The sequence below is a fragment of the Schistocerca serialis genome, chromosome 2, assembly GCF_023864345.2.
Source record: "Schistocerca serialis cubense isolate TAMUIC-IGC-003099 chromosome 2, iqSchSeri2.2, whole genome shotgun sequence".
Classification (NCBI taxonomy): Eukaryota; Metazoa; Arthropoda; class Insecta; order Orthoptera; family Acrididae; genus Schistocerca; species Schistocerca serialis.
This window is the reverse complement of record NC_064639.1, coordinates 784,838,504-784,857,377: the sequence shown is the minus strand read 5'-3', so window position 1 is coordinate 784,857,377 and position 18,874 is coordinate 784,838,504. Positions and strand designations below refer to the sequence as shown.

The window sequence follows — 18,874 nt, the reverse complement described above, 5'->3', positions numbered from 1 at the left end:
AGTCAACCATTTGTGTTCCCCACTACAATCCTTGCATGCTTGTTCCATTTCACATCACCATGCATTGTTACACGTAGATATTTGATCAACTTGACTGTGTCAAGTAGCACAGTATTAATGCTGTATTTGAACATTGTGAAATTGTGTTTCCTACTCATCTGCATTAACTTACATTTTTCTATGCTTAGAACTAGTTACCAATCATCATCACACCAACTAGATATTTTGTTTAAGTCATGTTGTATGTGCCTACAGGCTATCAAGGCTGACATCTTCCCATATAGTACAGCATCATCAGCAAACAGCTGCAGATTTCTGCTCACCCTGTTCATCAGATCATTTATGTATAATACTGGTCCTATCATACTTTCCTGGGGCACTCGTGACAATACACTTGTGTCTGATAAACACTTGTCATCAGGACAACATATTCAGTCCTGTTACTTAAGAGGTCTTCAAGCTATCCACATATCTGGAAACCTATTGTCTACAGTGGGGCAGCATGTCAAATGTTTTTTGGAAGTATAAGAATATGGAATTGAATATCATGAGCAAGCTGAGTTCATACAAGAGATGCTTACTAAAACTGTGCTGATTTGAGGAAAAAGGCTTTTCCACCTCAAGGAACTTTATTATATTCAAACTGAGAATATGTCCAAGAACTCTGCAGAAAGGTCATATTAAGGGTATTGGTCTGTAATTTTGCAGATCAGTTCTTTTATCTTTCTTATAGACAGGAGTCTCCTGTACTTTTTTTCCAGTGACTTGGAACTATGTCCTGGGTGAGATTCATGATAAATACAAGGTAAATAAGGGGCCACTGCTGTAGAGTATTCTTCATAATACCTGAATTGGGATCCCATCCGGACCTGGCAACTTATTTATTTTCAACTCTTTCAGTTGCTTCTCTATTCCAAGAATGTCTATTATTATGCCCTCCACATGAGAGTCTGTATGATGTTCAGATGACAGTGTATTTGTATAATCCTCCTTGTGAATAGTTTCTTAAACATGAAATTTAAAACTGTAGCTTTCCTTTTTCTATCTTTGATTGCCACACCAGACTGGTCAATGAGTGAGTGGATAGAAGCCTTCAATCTGCTTAGCAATTTTAAATATGACCAGAGTTTTTTCAGGTGATGCATGACGGTGGTAGTTCTTGTATGTTTTTATAAGGATATTTTTATGGACGCATGAATCTTTACTAACTTTTGCTTGCCGTTATTTGTGCATTCTCTGTTGAACTGAGAATGCAACAGTCTTTGTTCCCTCAGTGTTTTTCAGATTTTGTTATTAATCATGGTGATTATTTTCCTTTCTTAGTCCACTTACTCGGCACATACCTCTCTGGACTGTGATTTACAATCTTTTTAGCTTTGCCCATAATTCCTCTGCTTCCATCATACTGGAACTAAATGATGTCCATTCACTGTCTAAATAGGATGCTAGCAACTGCTTATCTTCTCTTTCTAGAAAAAATACTCACCTATCCTTCTTGACTGGGTTATTAACTTTTGTACTCATTATCACCATGTTGACATATGCCTTCTTATATCTACAAGCTCAAAATATTTCCATATCATGTGTCAGACTGGCTGCTCAAAACAGCTTTTGGGAAACATATTCAAAAGCACTTCACAAGACTGTCTGTAGTCCCTGCAGTGAATCCATAGATTTCCCAGACTAAACTTGCTAGGTTAAATTCACCTCAAATTAATATTGCATGCTCAGTATTTCCGCCTTACCGAGCATATACATTTCTTGAATGAATCCAAAAAGCATTGTGGTGGAATCGGGTGGCTGGTAAAAACATCCAACAATTAACTTGATTTCAACTAGATCTGCCCAAACCCAGATAATGCAATGGTCGTCCGCAGCTCGTGGTCGTGCAGTAGCGTTCTCACTTCCCGCGCCCGGGTTCGATTCCCGGTAGGGTCAGGGATTTTCTCTGCCTCATGATGACTGGGTGTTGTGTGCTGTCCTTAGGTTAGTTAGGTTTAAAAAAGTAGTTCTAAGTTCTAGGGGACTGATGACCATAGATGTTAAGTCCCATAGTGCTCAGAGCCATTTGAACCATTTTTTTGTAATGGTCACATTTGAAATTGACTTCATTAGAGACAATATTTTTGTCAGCTGCAGTGAACACTCCACATCCTATGGTGTCTAATCTGTCTTCCCATTATGTGTTCGACAACTCACTAAATATTTCAGAGCTTTCTTTTTTGGGTTTCAGCCAGCTCTTGGTCCCCAGAATAATTTGAGTGTGGCAGATTCCTTGGAGGGCAACATTCCAAAGGAAGACTTCCCTAAGTTTCACAAGTTTGTATGAATGTGCAGTGCATTTGGCATGGGGTGGGGGTGGGGGGGGGGATAGGTAGAACTTCAGAAGCATTAACACCACCATCCTAACATTTCCCTGTTTTTTATTAATACAGTCTCAAAATATTTTGGACTCACAGTATACAAGGCTTTGAAGGATTAGGTTACTGAGGGCTATGGACTGTCAAAATCTGACCACATATAGAGGTCATTAGTGGAAGTACAAGTTGCAAATGAGGTGGGTAATGTGATGGTCAGATCATTTGGGGAGATTTCAAGAGCTAGGCAACAATGCAGAAACAGTATTTGGGACAGGGTTGCGGCTATTCAGGAGATATAAACTTTTTTTTCAATTTAGCAGTTTTCCTGCTAATTTTTATTTGTTAAATTTAGTCTGCAGTGTAGAGTTCATTGTCAAGATAATGTCCAGATTTAGTTTCTAGCAGCTACAAGGGTGGTTTGATAAGCCTGGTAAATTTCCATGAAAGATGAAACATTTTTGTTGTGGCTTCATGGTTGGTAAGTTTAACTGTTACAAGGAAATTTATAAAGAATTTCAACAATGTACAGTACACAGTTTATTACTGAGAGACAACTGAATTGGTCAGTGTGCCAACTGCAATTGAAAATGGAAAAAACTGAGTTTTGTGCTGTTATTAAGCTTTTTCATTTGAAGTGTTGGACTGATGCACAAATCAAAACAGGACTGAAAGTTGATGCAGGCTCTGAACAATCACTGAAAACGATTTACTTCTAGGTTAATGAATTTAAAAGTGGTCATACAAGCACTGAAGGTGAAGTGTACTCTGGCTGTCCAGTTGATGTCACCACAAAGGAAACCATTCACAAAATTCATGATATGGTAATGCAACACTGCTGAGACTGTTGGCGTGTCAACTGAGCAAGTGCATAATATTCTCCGTATTTAATCACGATCTACAAGACTTTTTGCACCAATTTATTCCTACTGAGGAAACCTGGATCCATTATTAAACACAAAAGTCAAAATAGAAGTCAAAACAATGGACAAAGGCTGGTGAAAGTGCACTGAGGAAGGTACAGATGATTTTCTCAGATGATAAGGTGATGGCAACTGTCTTTTGGGACTCCCAATGAATAATCCTCATACATTATTTTTAAAAAGGCAGAACCATAACTGTACCCTATTGTACTTCATTGTTGGATCATTTTAAACTTGCCTTGGCTGAAAAAAGACCAAGGCTGGCATATAAAAAAGTGCTCTTTCACTAGAATATGTGCCATTCCGCATATTGGCAATAACAATGGTGTAAATGCACAAATTTGGTTTTGAATTGGTTCCTAATCCACCTTATTCACCAGATTTAGCCCAAAGTGACTTCTTCTTTTTCCCTAACTTGAAACTTAGCCTTGCTGGGAAGAAATTTTCATCAAATGAGGAAGTGATATTTTCAGTCAACGAGTATTTTGCAGAGTTTGATGAAACATTTTTTTTTTTTCTTTTCCCATTGGGTTGAAAAAGCTGGAGGATTGCTGGACTAGGTGCATATCCCTCTAAGGAGACTACCTTGAGAAGTAGAGTGAAACAAACATTTTTTATCAAATTTATCAAACCATCCTCACACTTCTCTGTTGTTAATATATTCGACTTACTCTATTTGACTGCATGTCCTCCTTCATTATGGGAACCACTGATTGAATTAATGAAAAAGAAAACATTGGCTGTGAGACAGAACAATGAGAAAAGTATGGATACACTGTAGCAAGCTTTTTCATACTATCAGCTGAAAAACTCTCACCCTGACACACAAATTTGTGGTTTGAACAATCTTGGCTCTCTTCTACAGCAAAGCAACATTGTTTATACTATTAGAGCCATACTTTACAATCCTGTTAACGTGTCAGATGATACATACTGTGCCACTGTCGGTTTCCTCCCTCCACCTGTTATGGATCATGCATGGGAAGAACGACTATTGATAAACTGCCACTGACACATAAGGCTGAATCCTTCCAATTTTGGTTATCATGTTTATTTTGAGGAGCACATACTGAAGGAAGTAATGAGTTTCTTAATTGGTCTTGGAATGACCATTCTCAAAATTTTGAATGTCTGTATTTGTGTCATGTACAATATATTTCTTGTAGTGCTTACCACTGGTGTTAGTTAACCATCTCTAAGATGTTCTCAGACTGACTGAAACATTCTTATATTTTCAATAGTTATGTTAAAGCTTAAGCATATGTCTATTTTCCTACGGCATTGCCATTTTGGTTGATACATTTGTGCAGGAGCTAGGGCAATTTTTGTGTGTTCTTGTCATACCAGCTTGTTGCCTCCAGTCGAGGAGCATTTTGATTTGTCATAATTGCTGAAACACCTCCCAACCAAATGTTCTTTTCATTTTCGAAACAAGTAGGAGTTGTTATTAGAGAGTGACGTTTTTGATGAGCAATGTGAATGTGAATGTTTGTGTGGAGAAGATTTATGAACTTTCTCAGGATGTCTCCTCTCTAGTTCAGAATCTCTTGGCTGTATTTGCTTGAACTTTTGCAGTTTGTGCACAAATAAATGTCACAACTCATGTGACTGCTGTTTGGTCTCAGGTTTTGATACCATAGTAATCAAATGCAAAAAGTTTGTGCGGAGAGCCTGTATGTTGCCATTATGCCCACACAGAAGTCTATATTTTCAGTTAATCATATGAATGACCCTTTGAGAAATCTCACATACCAATATGCAAAGTTCAGCACACTGATTCTCTGATCTTGCATGATCTGTCCAACATTAGTGACTGTGTTGTCAGTGTTTGAAGGTTTTCATTTCTTTCATCACTGTGAATGCACCAGCTATAAGTGACCTATATCACTTCTGAACATTTTTTCTATCAATTTTCGATGAATTTCAATAGATTTAATTCGTTTCACATTTAAAAAACTGAATAACTGCTCAAACTTCGCACCTCAAGAAACTCAATTACAAACATTTGCTGAGCCAAGTCTGAGCATTGTGGTGAGTTTGGAAATGTGGAAAGAAACAAACACAGCAATCTGAATGACTGTTAAATGTACTATTTCACTGCAGCCTCAAGACTTCAAGAGCCTTAATAATTTTATGGCTCTATGTATGAGCATTTGTTTCAGTGATAATCAAATGAACTGATTTTACACTCACTAACTCCTTAAATGGTTTAATTTTGTCATGACCTGAATAGTTATCAGTTCAATGGCCAAATAATCATATGTGAATTCCCTAACTCACCCCTTCTCTGCAACCGAAAACAACGTCAGATATTTCTTCAAAGAGTAGTGTTTTAGAATTAATGGCTTAAATACATACAATTGAAAGTACATGATACTAGAAGCAAGAAGTCTCAGAAAACATAGATCCATAAATGAACTGTTTGAGAGATTAACTGTGCCTTTGTGGTTTGCGAGATAACTGAGACTTTGTGGTTACTGACTTAATTCTGTGTAAATGTCATCTCAGTTAGGAAAAGGTAATAATACTGCACAAAATTAAGAAATGTTATTAGATATACTATGGTAGAAACGCACATGTTCTGAATGGACATGACAACAGTTACATGACTGTACTCATAGAGAAAAGCACCTTTAAGGTTGCCCCAAACACAGAAATCCATGGGAATCAGATCAGGTGATCTTGGAGACTGTGGTACAGGTCCTTCTTGCCCTATCCATCTTTTGCCATATTGCTGTGTTAGATGTCATCTCATCATAGCAGCAAAATGTGCCAGAGCTCCATCATGCATGTACCACATCCTCCGGTGTTGTTCTAAGCAATCCTGCCAGATGATGCCACAGTAACTGAAGGTAACTCCCACTGAATTTGTTTGTATCACATACAGACCACTAAGATGATCACCTAGTACCCCTAACCACATATTCAGTGGAAACTCATGCACAGGATGCGGGTTGGAGCCTATAGTGTACTTAAAATAGTTACAACTTCTGACAGTTCAGTACAGAGCAAGTGGACGGAAGCATAGTTGCCAGCATGGGCTGAGTGCATCAGCAGGAGATGATAATGTCAGGCTTACTTGGCACAGAACCCGGCAGGCTCACTTGACTGCATGAACAGCAAGTCACACAAGCTGGCTGATCTGTGATCTTTCTCAAATGATATTAAAGAAATTATTCAGTAGTAATCTCTGCTTCTCACACATCTTATGGATTAAGTTGTCAGCTTCATGATGAACTGTGTATCATATCACTAATGATCATAGTAATTGTTATTTTTTGATGGTAGATAAACTACTGCAAGAAATTCTTAAAGTTTTCAGTGAAAAATAATGATCACTCTTGCAGTAGCCACCGGAAAGATCGCGGGAGACGCACATCGGCACGGCGCGTCACGGACGGTAGTTGCCACAAGTAGAGTCCCATCCACCAGAGGGCACGCGAGAATTCGGATGCGACCTCTGCCGGCGTAACAACAACAACAACTCAGGCAGCACGGGCCGTGCCCAGTCAGTTAACATCGGGCATGCCTAGGACACAGTCCTAGTCTACGCTAAGTGAAGCGCGACGTAAACGTGAACAGTGTTACTACAACTATGAGTTTGCTTTTGGTGCTGTGGGTATTGCAATTTGTCTCCAGTCTTGCTATCGTGGCAAATGACAGCACGCAAAGAGGAGAGTATTTTGCCATATAATTAATATGAGGAACTGTTGTTATCTACCACGACATTTAACCAACTACAATTTTTTTCACTGAAGTAATGTAATTTTTAAGGACCATCAATAGCTGGTGAAATGAGAATTGCTGTGAATTTTACAATAATATAAATGAAGAAGTTACATGTTGCTTTTTTATGCTGAGAATAAGCTTTTTCATAAACTATTGACCTGTCTTGCCCTCAGTTGCTAGTTTAATATTATACTGTTTCAGGATTCTGTCACAATTTCAATGGCATTAGAATGATAGTGACATGAATTTTTGTAAACTCTGCTGTGTTTTGGAAAAAGAAGCAGATTTTAACATGGCAACAAGACAAGTTACATTTACTCAAAACTCGCCACAGTCCTTCATTAATCTGTCTCCTCGACTACCTTCTTGGTATTTCTGACAACTCAAGACTAGTCCTGTAATGTAACATTTGCTATGGCTTCTTTTGTCAGCATTTCAGGCTCACTGAGTGTAAACTTCTTGTTATTTTTTGCCACATTACTATTCACATAGGCCCATGTAGTCTCAGTCAGATTTAAATGAGCTTGATATGGTGGAAGCCTGATCAAATTATGTCCTTCAGCATTTGCCAGTTTGTCAGCCTGGCAGCATGGATAATTTGACTTGTACAACATTACAAGTTCCATTAACTTTGCCTTATACATGCTACATTCAACTTTATAAATGAAACATTGGTTTCTACCCAGAGGAAAATATCTGCTTTTTCCACTTTATTATTGGAGCTTCGTTCATCACAAAAAAGTGGTGCACACATTATCTATTACTATTATCAAATGTGAAGTAATATTTCATAGCAGAAGACTGACTTCATAACTGGTAAATGTGTTCTTGGATGATCACTTTTCATGAGAACCTCATGTTCAGATGTGTTGCACTGTTGTTATTAATTCAACACCAGCATAAAACACTTCAATACCTGAATGAAATTTTCACTCTGCAGCGGAGTGTGCGCTGATAAGGAACTTTCTGGCAGATTAAAACTGTGTGCCGGACTGACACTCGAACTCGGGACCTTTGCCTTCCGCGGGCAAGTGCTCTACCAACTGAGCTACCTGAGCACAACTCACACCCCGTCCTCACAGCTTTACTTCTGCCAGTACTTCGACTCCTACCTTCCAAACTTTACAGAAGCTCTCCTGCAAGTTTTGAGGCAACCCGTTCAGGCTAAATGCCTTAGACACTCTGTCCAGCAAGTGTAGCAAGGTAGAGGTTCCCTGCTGGTTTGGGGGGGCATTATGTGGGGCCAAAGTATGCCGCTGGTGGTCACGAAAGGCGCCGTAACAGCTGTACAATATATGTGAATGCCATCCTCCGACCGATAGTGCAACCATATCAGTAGCATATTGGCAAGGCGCTCGTCTTCATAGATGACAATTTGTGCCTCCATTGTGCACACCTTGTGAATGACTTCCTTCAGAATAACGGCCTCTACTAGAGTGGCCAGCATGTTCTCCAAACATGAACCCTATTGTACATGCCTGGGATAGATTTAAAAGGGCTGTTTATGGATGACATGACCCACCAACAACTCTGAGGGATCTACGCCGTATCGCTGTTGAGGAGTGGGGCAATCTGGATCAACAGTGCCTTGATGAACTTGTGGATAGTATGCCATGACAAATACAGGCATGTATCAATGCAAGAGGACATGCTACTGGGTATTAGAGGTACCAGTGTGTACAGCAATCTGGACCACCACCTCTGAAGGTCTCGCTGTATAGTGGTCCAATATGCAATGTGAAATTTTAATGAGCAATAAAAAGGACAGAAATGACGTTTATGTTGATCTCTCTTCCAATTTTCTGTACAGGTTCCAGAACTCTCGGAACCGAGGTGATGGAAAACTTTTTTTTGATGTGTGTATAATGTTCCATGTTACCATCAGCACTCATACAACAGAGTTCATGCTCCGCAAACAACTGACATGAGTAGAATTCTGACTGTGTGCTGCACAGCTGTATCCATTCTGTTTACAACTCCACATCTCAAAAATGTAAACAAAGACTGCACCATTGACTAGCGTTCCCTGTTTACACAGAATCACATCAATAGTGGCTGGTAGACATAAAGTTGCAATTATCTCTCAAACAGCCCATTTGCAGACCTATGTTTACTAAGAATTTTTTGCTTCTAGTATTGTGTCCTTTTAATTATATTCTTGTATGCTATTAATTATGATGCCCCCTGCATAGCTTGTTTCTGTACAATGATGTTAAACCTTCATATTTATTTTTGACCTCTGTACATGGCTTCTTTCTATTCATGATTCATTAAACTTCACACTCTGTTTCCTTTGACCAGTCATATCACACTAAATTCTGAATATGTAGCTAAGAAAAAGTGCAAATTTCATATGTGCCTTGAGAAATTATACAGGGTGACAATTATTGAACTATATGATAAAAAAACAAAACATAAATCAATTACAAACTATGGCATGCACACATTTTATTCAACATGTAAACATTGCTACAGATGACTCTTCAGGCTTTTCCAGTGGATATATTGTAAATAGTCTTCATGGGTTTGCTGCCAGAAAACATTGTGCAAGTTCCACAATTTCCTTGGAGCAACTGTCAGACATCTTTAGGTGGTTCAACCTTGCTGGTGGCTAGGTACAACTGACGGTATCCGCACATCAACACACCATTTCTAGAACATGCACACGAAGAACGTGCAGGCACAGAAATCATGCATGCGCAATGATTTGCAGATAGATGGTGCTATATTCAAACGCCCTCTGCTGAAAATCACAGAGTGGCTCTCCTGCGTGCGTGCTGTATGCTGCATTAACTAACAACGCAGCCAGACATTACTCACTAAAGACCATACTAAACCAATGTTATGATGGTTCTGTTATCGAAAAATCTTGATTTTCATGTCGTGATTTTATAGCAGCCAATGCAGCATTCCAGACTGTGCTCAGTTGAAATCCCGCACCCCTGTTCATGAGATTATCGGCAGTACGAATATTTATTGCTTCCTTAAAGACACAATCCCAGAGAGATGGCCTGCATCTCGTGGTCGTGGGGTAGCGTTCTCGCTTCCCACGCCCGGGTTCCCGGGTTCGATTCCCGGCGGGGTCAGGGATTTTCTCTGCCTCGTGATGGCTGGGTGTTGTGTGCTGTCCTTAGGTTAGTTAGGTTTAAGTAGTTCTAAGTTCTAGGGGACTGATGACCATAGATGTTAAGTCCCATAGTGCTCAGAGCCATTTGAACCATTTTGAACCAGAAAGATGATGCCAGGGATAAAATGGTTATTCTGAGAGACAGGTATATAATGCATTCAGGTCCAAGCGAGTTCAATCTGTGGAGCAGAATGAAGATATGACGATATCCACCACTTTGGCCTTTTTGCCATATTTTGATGCCATGTCATCAAGAATAGGAACAGTCCTCGAAAGATATGTCTTTAAGTGTGTTTTTCAACCATATGCAAAACTGAGAAACCTGTTGGGTTTGGTTAAGAATGACCTTGGCCTGAGGAAATGTGGTATGTACAAGATTCCTTGTCAATGTAGGGCGGCATATATAGGCCAGACATGTTGCACTGTGCAAGAACACTACGATGAACATCAGCGTTATTCACGCCTTTGTCAACCAGAAAAGTCGGCAATTGTGGAACACTGAATACAGGACATCACATGAGTTATGAAAAGACGGAAGTTTTATTCCTCGCATCATCTTTTTGGGATTGCATCTTTAAGGAAGAAATACATATCCGTACAGCTGATAATCTCATCAACAGGGATGCGAGATTTCAACTGACACAGCCTGGAACCCTTCATCAGCCTGGAACAGTGCATTGGCTGCTCATAAATCATGATGCAAAAATCAAGATTTTTTTGATAATAGAACCATCATAACATTCGTCTAGTGTGGTCTATAGTGAGTAATGGCTGGCCACATTGTTAGTTAACACAGCATACAGCGCACGAGCAGGAGAGCCGCTCTGCGATTTTCGGCAGAGGGCATTTGAGTATGGCACCACCTATCTGCAAATCATTGCACGTTCATGATTTCCACGCCTGTGTAGTCTTTGCACACATGTTCTAGAAATGGGGCATTGATGTGCAGATACCGTCAGTCATAACTAGCCACCAGCAAAGTTGAACCACCTGACGATGTTGGACAGTTTCTCCGAGGAAATATTGTGGAATTTGCACAATGTGATCTGGCGGCAAGCCCATGAAGACTATGTACATCACTACAGGTATTTGGATTTAGGTTATGACATGTTTGATGTGCTTGCCATTATTAGTGATGATGTGGAGCAGACGAATAGCGAAATTTTGCATGACCCACTGAAGTGTCGGAGCATTGTTGCTGTTGATGATCTCCTAAATGGCTGTCTCCAGCTCAGCAATGGTTTTGGGGTTATTGCTGTACACCTTGTCTTTAATATAGCCCACCAAAAAGTAGTTGCATGTGTTCAGATCCGGAGAATATGGTGGCCAATCAAGGCCCGTTCAGTGGCCTCTGGGTAACCCAGACCCAGAATGCAATCCTAAAAGTGCTCCTCCAGGACATCAAACACTCTCCTGCTTCAATGGGGTTGAGCTCTGTCTTGCATGAACCACATCTTGTTGAAATCAGGGTCACTTTCGATAATGGGGATGAAATCATCTTCCAAAACCTTTACGTACCTTTCAGTAGTCACCTTACTATCAAGGAATATCGCATCGATTGTTCCCTGACTGGACTTTGCACACCACACAGTCATCTGTTGACAGTGAAGAGACTTCTTGCTTGTAAAATGAAGATTCTCGGTCCCCCAAATGCGCCAATGAATCCATCCAAATGAAAGTGGGCTTTGTCACTAAACCAAATCATACTCACATCAACGTCCTGTTTGTCAGTTCTGTGGGCAATAGTGCTGGGCAAACAAACACAACTGCTGTTCCATGGCCCTGGGGTTTAATGTCTGATGGGCTTGAATTTTGTATGGGAAGAGATGCAGGTCTTCAACAAAAATTTGTCACAGTGTCCTCTGGTAGACTCCCACCTGTTGTGCAGCTAGTCTGATCGATTTCCTGTGGCAGGTTTGAAACACAGCATATCTTTGCTCAATGTTTTCTGGAATTTTCACCCTTTTTGGACAACCAACATTGCCAACACTGTTATCATGAACACTATCCGTTCTTGACTATGAGCACACTTCGACTGGTTGACATCAGCTTGGCCTCCGTTGCAAACTTCCTTTGAGCCACAGTTGAGCTGTGGTTGCTTGCATAGTAGGCCTTCACAAGCACTATATGCTCATGCACGCTGTACCATGATATCTTTACATGCAAATGGCCGACAACAATAAGGCACATGCACAAGCGCATACTAATCTCCATCATGCACTGCAGCCAACCGTGCAGTCTGAACATCGTAATGCAAACCATTCAGAAGTTTTGATGATTTTATTTCATACAGTTCAATAATTGTCATCCTTTACTTTTATTACTTCTCAAAGAGCGACAATTACTTTATAATTTCACCACACACATAACATTATTTCAGATGTTGTTACATACCTTTCCTCAGTTTCAATTTGTAGATGATAAAATGTACTGCCACTTAGTAGAATAGGTGTGTCAAAGGTAATGTCGTCAGAATCTGGAAACAAATAATGTTATAAGACATTGGTATGTTGATCAAAGTCTACAGAATAAATAGTAAAATTATTAGAAAATGTCATTTCTGTACATATTTACATGGAAATCTGATTCCATATTATAATACAGAATGAAATTGTACCAGTGGAACCTTCATTGTTATGAGTAGATGCATGATTTATCTTCTAAATGGTACAATGAATCTCAAAACTTGCTTGGATACAACTTCAGATTAATCATTACATTGACTAAAAATTTAGAAAACAAGTGATGTTAAAATTAGTAATGACCTGCACTAGTCTATTCACTGGAAACTCAATCAGACATCCACCTAGTAGTGTGAAGCATCCCATTCTGCCCTAATGACAGTGGTAATGCCTCATGGCAGGGACACCATCGGAAGGGGGTGCTGTCTTGACCCACAGGTACTAAACCACCATGTAGTTTAGAGATGGGCATAAGGCTTGCACATCTTGCTCAGTGGCCTCCTAGATACAGCCAATAGGACAGAGTGCATGTGACCTGGTGGCCTCACAAACACCCTCATGTCCATGGAGCATTACTTAATCAACATATAATTCATTATTTGGGAATTATAGGAAGATTCATCATCTTGCCGAAGTTACAGGTTACCTACAAATGCTGCAGGAAAGCAAACAGATGTATATAATTGGTCAGTAATTACCTGTCTCATTTGGTTCTGATAAATGATGACAGATCCCAGAGAATACATCAGTTATTTCTTTACATTGATTCTAGACAAATTTTTTCTATGATTATAGTGTTCAATGGCAGTGGTCTTGCACTCATGCAAATTTCTGTGCCCCATAAACAACAATGGTCCATAAGTTGGGCAACATCTTGAATACCTCGCAGCAAGAATTTTTGTTTGTTGTTCTTGGCTATTTAGTCTGATGGCTCTGAGTATCTTTAAATTGATGTTCTCACATTAGAACCATGCAGCAGTGCCACTTAAAAAGCCCAACACCTTGCAGATATAATGTTCCATGAGATGGGCAGTCATGATCTACTTGTGATAAAATGCTCTTTTACATGGCCATCCCACAGGAAAGGTGACTGATTTTATTTTTGCATTACTGTTAATGCCATCTGTGAATGGAAGCATGAATTAACTACTGCAATATTGAGACTACTTTCCATTTTAATTTAAGAGCACTGGGATCATAGACTGCTTGTAATAACTGAACTTAACAGTATGTCCTGCACTACAGTCATGATACGAGCAATGGAGCAACATGAGAACAAATCCATGGCAAGAATATGGGCCATGACATCCTATCCTCATTCTTTTACAACCTCAACACCTTCTCTCCTATCCACTTCTCCCATACAACCTGACCACTTTGGGACGGTATATCTGCAGTGGCAAGAACTCCCTTGCCCAGTATGCTGGAGGCCACACAAAGTCCTTCAGAGACAACCACTACCCCCAGACCTAATCTGCAAATTTCCTGTGTCATATCCCCACACATCCCCAATCCTCCTACCACCCAGCAAGAATCAGTGCGACCCCGTACTGGAAAAACTGCACAACATCCTTCATCAGGGCCATGGTTATCTATGATCATGCCCTTGAATTACAGATGTCCTACCAAATATACTTCTCATAGCTCCTAAAGTGGTTTTCCTTTGCCCACCCAACCTCCATGACATCCCTATGCCACTCCAAATCCAAACCCCTTGGCACAGGGATCATATCCCTATGTAAGACCAGGTGCAAGAGTACCACATCTACCCACCCACCACTTCCTATTCCAGTTCTGTTACATGCTTAACCTATCCCACCAGAGGCTGGGCCACCTGTGAAAGCAGTCATGTTATATATCAGCTCTGCTGCAATCATTGCACAGCTTTTTATGAAAGAAAGGAAGGAAGACTGTGTTTAATGTCCCATCATGATTGAGGTCATGAGAGACAGAACAGCTTTTTTATATTGGGACGATTACCAACTGGCTGTCCAACAGGATTAATCCCCACGACCAAACTGTGGCCAAGGGCAAAGTGGATAATCCTTGCATAGCATGCAGCTGAACATAACATGCTTGAGTTCAATGGCTGCTTCACAACCCAGATCATCTGGATCCCTACTCCACCAACATCTTTTCTGAACGCTGCAGATGGGAATTATCCTTATTACACATTCTCCATTGCCAAAATCATCATAGCCTCAACCTTCGCTAATCTACTGTCCCAAAACCCTCCAACCAACAGTTTCCACCCTTCCATCCTATCACCTTCTCCCAATTCGAGTCTTCTCACTCTCATCGTGCATGGCTCTATGCCAATGCACCTGCTAGTCTTTTACCCTTCTCTACCCCTCTCCTTTCCCACTCCCCATCCCCCCCTCCTCCTCCTCCTCCTACATCCTCCCAACACTGCACGTGACAGCCTTGTCTAGCCACCATCTAGTCCCTGCACACTCTGCCAGGCTACATTGACTTCTCTTTCCCCACCCATATTCTGCTCTCTCTCCCCATTCTCTGCCATACTCCAGATTGCTATTTCTGTCAACACCACACAGTCACACTCTGGCTGGAGATATTAGTCATTTGTGAGTGAGGTGTGCCTGCTTGTGTGAATGTGTGTGTTTTCCCCTTTTGGAAGAAGGCTTTGGCTAAAAGCTCAATGTGTAACAGTCATTCCATTGTGCCTGTCTGCACCTCAACATGTCATCTTTATGGTAAGTAGCAGTCTATTCTTTTTATAATATTGTAGAACACTACACTGTTTTGAACTGGGTAAAAGTGCCACAGACACTTTTGAAATTAATCAAACTCTTCATGGTAGTGAAATAATGAGTTGTGAAGATATTTTTAAGTGGTATGCAAAGTTTTGTAATCAGGGAGGGAGCACTGAAGATTATCCACATCCAGGAGCACAACTGAAAATTCGAGTTGAGGAAAATGCTCAAAAGTGCCTGAACTGAATATGGCAGTGAAAGGAGCATTTTGACACAATTCCAGGTACCCAGAAGGCTGTAAGAAATTTCAGTGGCTCATTATCAGAATTGTTTCAAGTAATTTTTACAGTGCTTCTAGTTGTGTATTGACTCATAAGGAACCTATATTTTGAATAAAAAGTCAAGTAAAATAAACAAAAACAGTATCTTGTATTTTATTTCACAGCAGTCACCTTTGTCAGACAAGACATCTTGCCTATCTGGCACCTGAGTGTTGCAGCAACAGGTATGTAACATACTGAACTATGCCACCTGCCATGATGACAGGAGACCTCCCCTCCCCCGACCTTTTCTCCCTCTCTACAACACAGCAGCTATCTCCAATTCAACTGCTTATAACTGTATAAGAGTTGTTATTTTTCTACATAATTTTTTATAGAACAAATAAGTTAATAGATGTAAATGTTTCACTAGGGGTTTTCTATTTCTCTACACTTGTTGTCTTTGGCACAAATCAAGATTCACAATAAAGCTGCAAAAATTCAACAAATGTTCTAGTAAACAGTTCCTCTAATAGTATCTGGCCTGCTACAAGAAAAATTCAAGTGCTAATCTTAAATAATCATGTGGTTATTACAATATTGGTGTGAAAACTCCATATCAGAGTATACATTTATCTAAAAACAGAGAAGATGTGACTTACCAAACGAAAGCGCTGGCAGGTTGATAGACACACAAACAAACACAAACATACACACAAAATTCTAGCTTTCGCAACCAACGGCTGCTTCATCAGGAAAGAGGGAAGGAGAGGGAAAGACGAAAGGATGTGGGTTTTAAGGGAGACGGTAAGGAGTCATTCCAATCCCGGGAGCGGAAAGACCTACCTTAGGGGGAAAAAAGGACAGGTATACACTCGCATACACACACATATCCATCCACACATACACAGACACAAGCAGACACAAATGTGTATGTTTGTGTTTGTTTGTGTGTCTATCAACCTGCCAGCACTTTCGTTTGGTAAGTCACATCTTCTCTGTGTTTAGATATATTTTTCCCACGTGGAACATTTTCCTCTATTATATTCAGAGTATACATTTAGTTATCCTATTGAATGCAGTTGTTTTTGCTTTGCACAACCTCCCAGGAGCGTGCTAAATTTGGAGCTGCCTGGAAATACTCAACATGGAGCCCAGATATGTTCTTCCATTGTCTTCTAGCCTTCACTGGGGATGATCAGTGCCAGATTTTGTTGCACTGTTTACTCATGTTATACCATTTTTACATCTAAAATGCTGTCTGCTAGACATTCCTTCACACTATCCATCACTGGGCAGTAAATTTGGTTCCGATAGATGATTTTGTTCCTCTGAAGCCACCACGCCTTGAGCAATTGTGACAGCATAGAGTAGAGTTGGTTCACTTTTACTAGGTGACACAAATGAAAAAAATAAACTGTGAGAAATAACAAACAGTTCTTTGCTGAAATCTCAAGACAGTGACCCTGGATAACGCTCCTCAGCAATACAGGCAGTACTGACACCTGTGTGGATGCAGTAATAGACTTTTATACTTGTGTTACTGGAAAAGTTGATGAGAAAAATAGTGGATTTTTCTGGATATTAGAAAATGAAAATGTCTACTCAGTACTAAATTGCTGAAAATAAGAGTGTTCTAGGCAATGTATTATACTCTAAAATCAGTCATTTTAATGATTGCTTTGATGCTCTTGAAAGGCAAAAATTAAGACATGGTACACTATGTAGACTTCTCACTAAATACAAATACACTAGAAACATAAGGTCGCACATCCAGGAACAATCTAGAATAAATACTGTCTTGGCATCACAGTTGCAAATCTCAAACTGATATGTGGCAGTCCCACTAGTTCACTCCAGTAGCTAAATGGTGCAGGAAACATCTTTGGCATAAACCATCTACATAAAACCTGTTGTGAAGCCAATGATCATTTAGAAGAAACCAAGATCCATATCTGAATTCACTTGACATATTTAAGTCTATGTCATATAATAAATTCTTGGATATTTCTAGAATGAAATTTTCACTCTGCAGCTGAGTGTGCACTAATATGAAACTTCCTGGCAGATTAAAAGTGTGTGCTGGGCTGAGATTCAAATCTGGGACCCTTGCCTTTTGCGGGTAAGTGCTCTACTGGTGAGCTACTCAAGCATGACTCACAACAGGTCCTCACAGCTTCACTTCTGCCAGTACCTCATCTCATACTTTCCAAACTTCACAGAAGCTGTCCTGTGAAACTTGCAAAACTAGCACTCCAGGAGTGCTAGTTCTGCAGGAGAGCTTCTGTGAAGTCTAGAAGATAGGAAATAAGATACTGGCAGAAGTGAAGCTGTGAGGATGGGTCAACAGTCATGCTTGGGTAGCTCAATCGGTAAAGCACTTGCCCATGAACGGCAAAGGTCCTGAGTTCAAGTCTCAGTCTGGCACACAGTTTTAATCTGCCAGGAAGTTTTAATATCTGGATAATCTACTGTGTGTTTTAGGATACTACATCTCACACCCCAAAAGGGCAAAGGGATAAAAAGGTACAAGATACAGAAAATTTTAGTGTGCAATATAATGTGACAGATAGTATAATGTATCATATCCATGGCACTATTAGAAGTACACAATATGTCTCTTTAGTACCCATCATGATACACAATAGTTTCATTGCATGTATACACATTTGTGATGTCTCTTCAACTTGCACTAATATCATTGTGTAATGGAACTGGGAATAATAATGAACCTCCATAATAAAATATGTTAACATAAATTTCATAAAATCTACATCCATATCTACACTAACATAATGACTCTGCAGTTTACAGTTAAGTGTCTGGCAGATGATTCATTGACTCACCTTCAAGTTGTTTCTCTACTGTTCCAGTCTCGAACAGAGCATAGGAAAAATTAGCACTTCAATCATTCTGTGCAAGCTCTGATTTATATTATGTAACTACAATTATCATTTCTCCCTATGCAGGCAGGTGCTAACAAAATATTTTTGCATTCAGATGAGAATGTTAGTGATTGAAATTATATGAAAAGATACTGCCACAGCAAAAAATACCTTTGTTTTAATGACTGCCACCTCAAGTTGCATATCATATCCATGGTGCTTTCTCCCATATTTTGCAGTAATACAAAATGAGCTCCCCTTCTTTAAATTTCTACAATGTCTTCTGTCAGTGCCATCTAATGCGGATCCCACACCACACAGCAATATTTCAGTAAAAGGCAGCCAACATAGTGTCAACAGTCTCTTTAGTTGCATTTTCTAAGTGTTCTGCCAATAAATCACAGTCTTTGGTTTGCT

At 39.9% G+C, this 18,874-nt stretch overlaps 1 pseudogene; it reads right to left on the bottom strand.

The window, feature by feature from the left end:
- The window catches only part of LOC126456404 (agrin-like), a 379,882-nt pseudogene that overhangs the window by 73,604 nt on the left and 287,404 nt on the right, over positions 1-18,874 (bottom strand).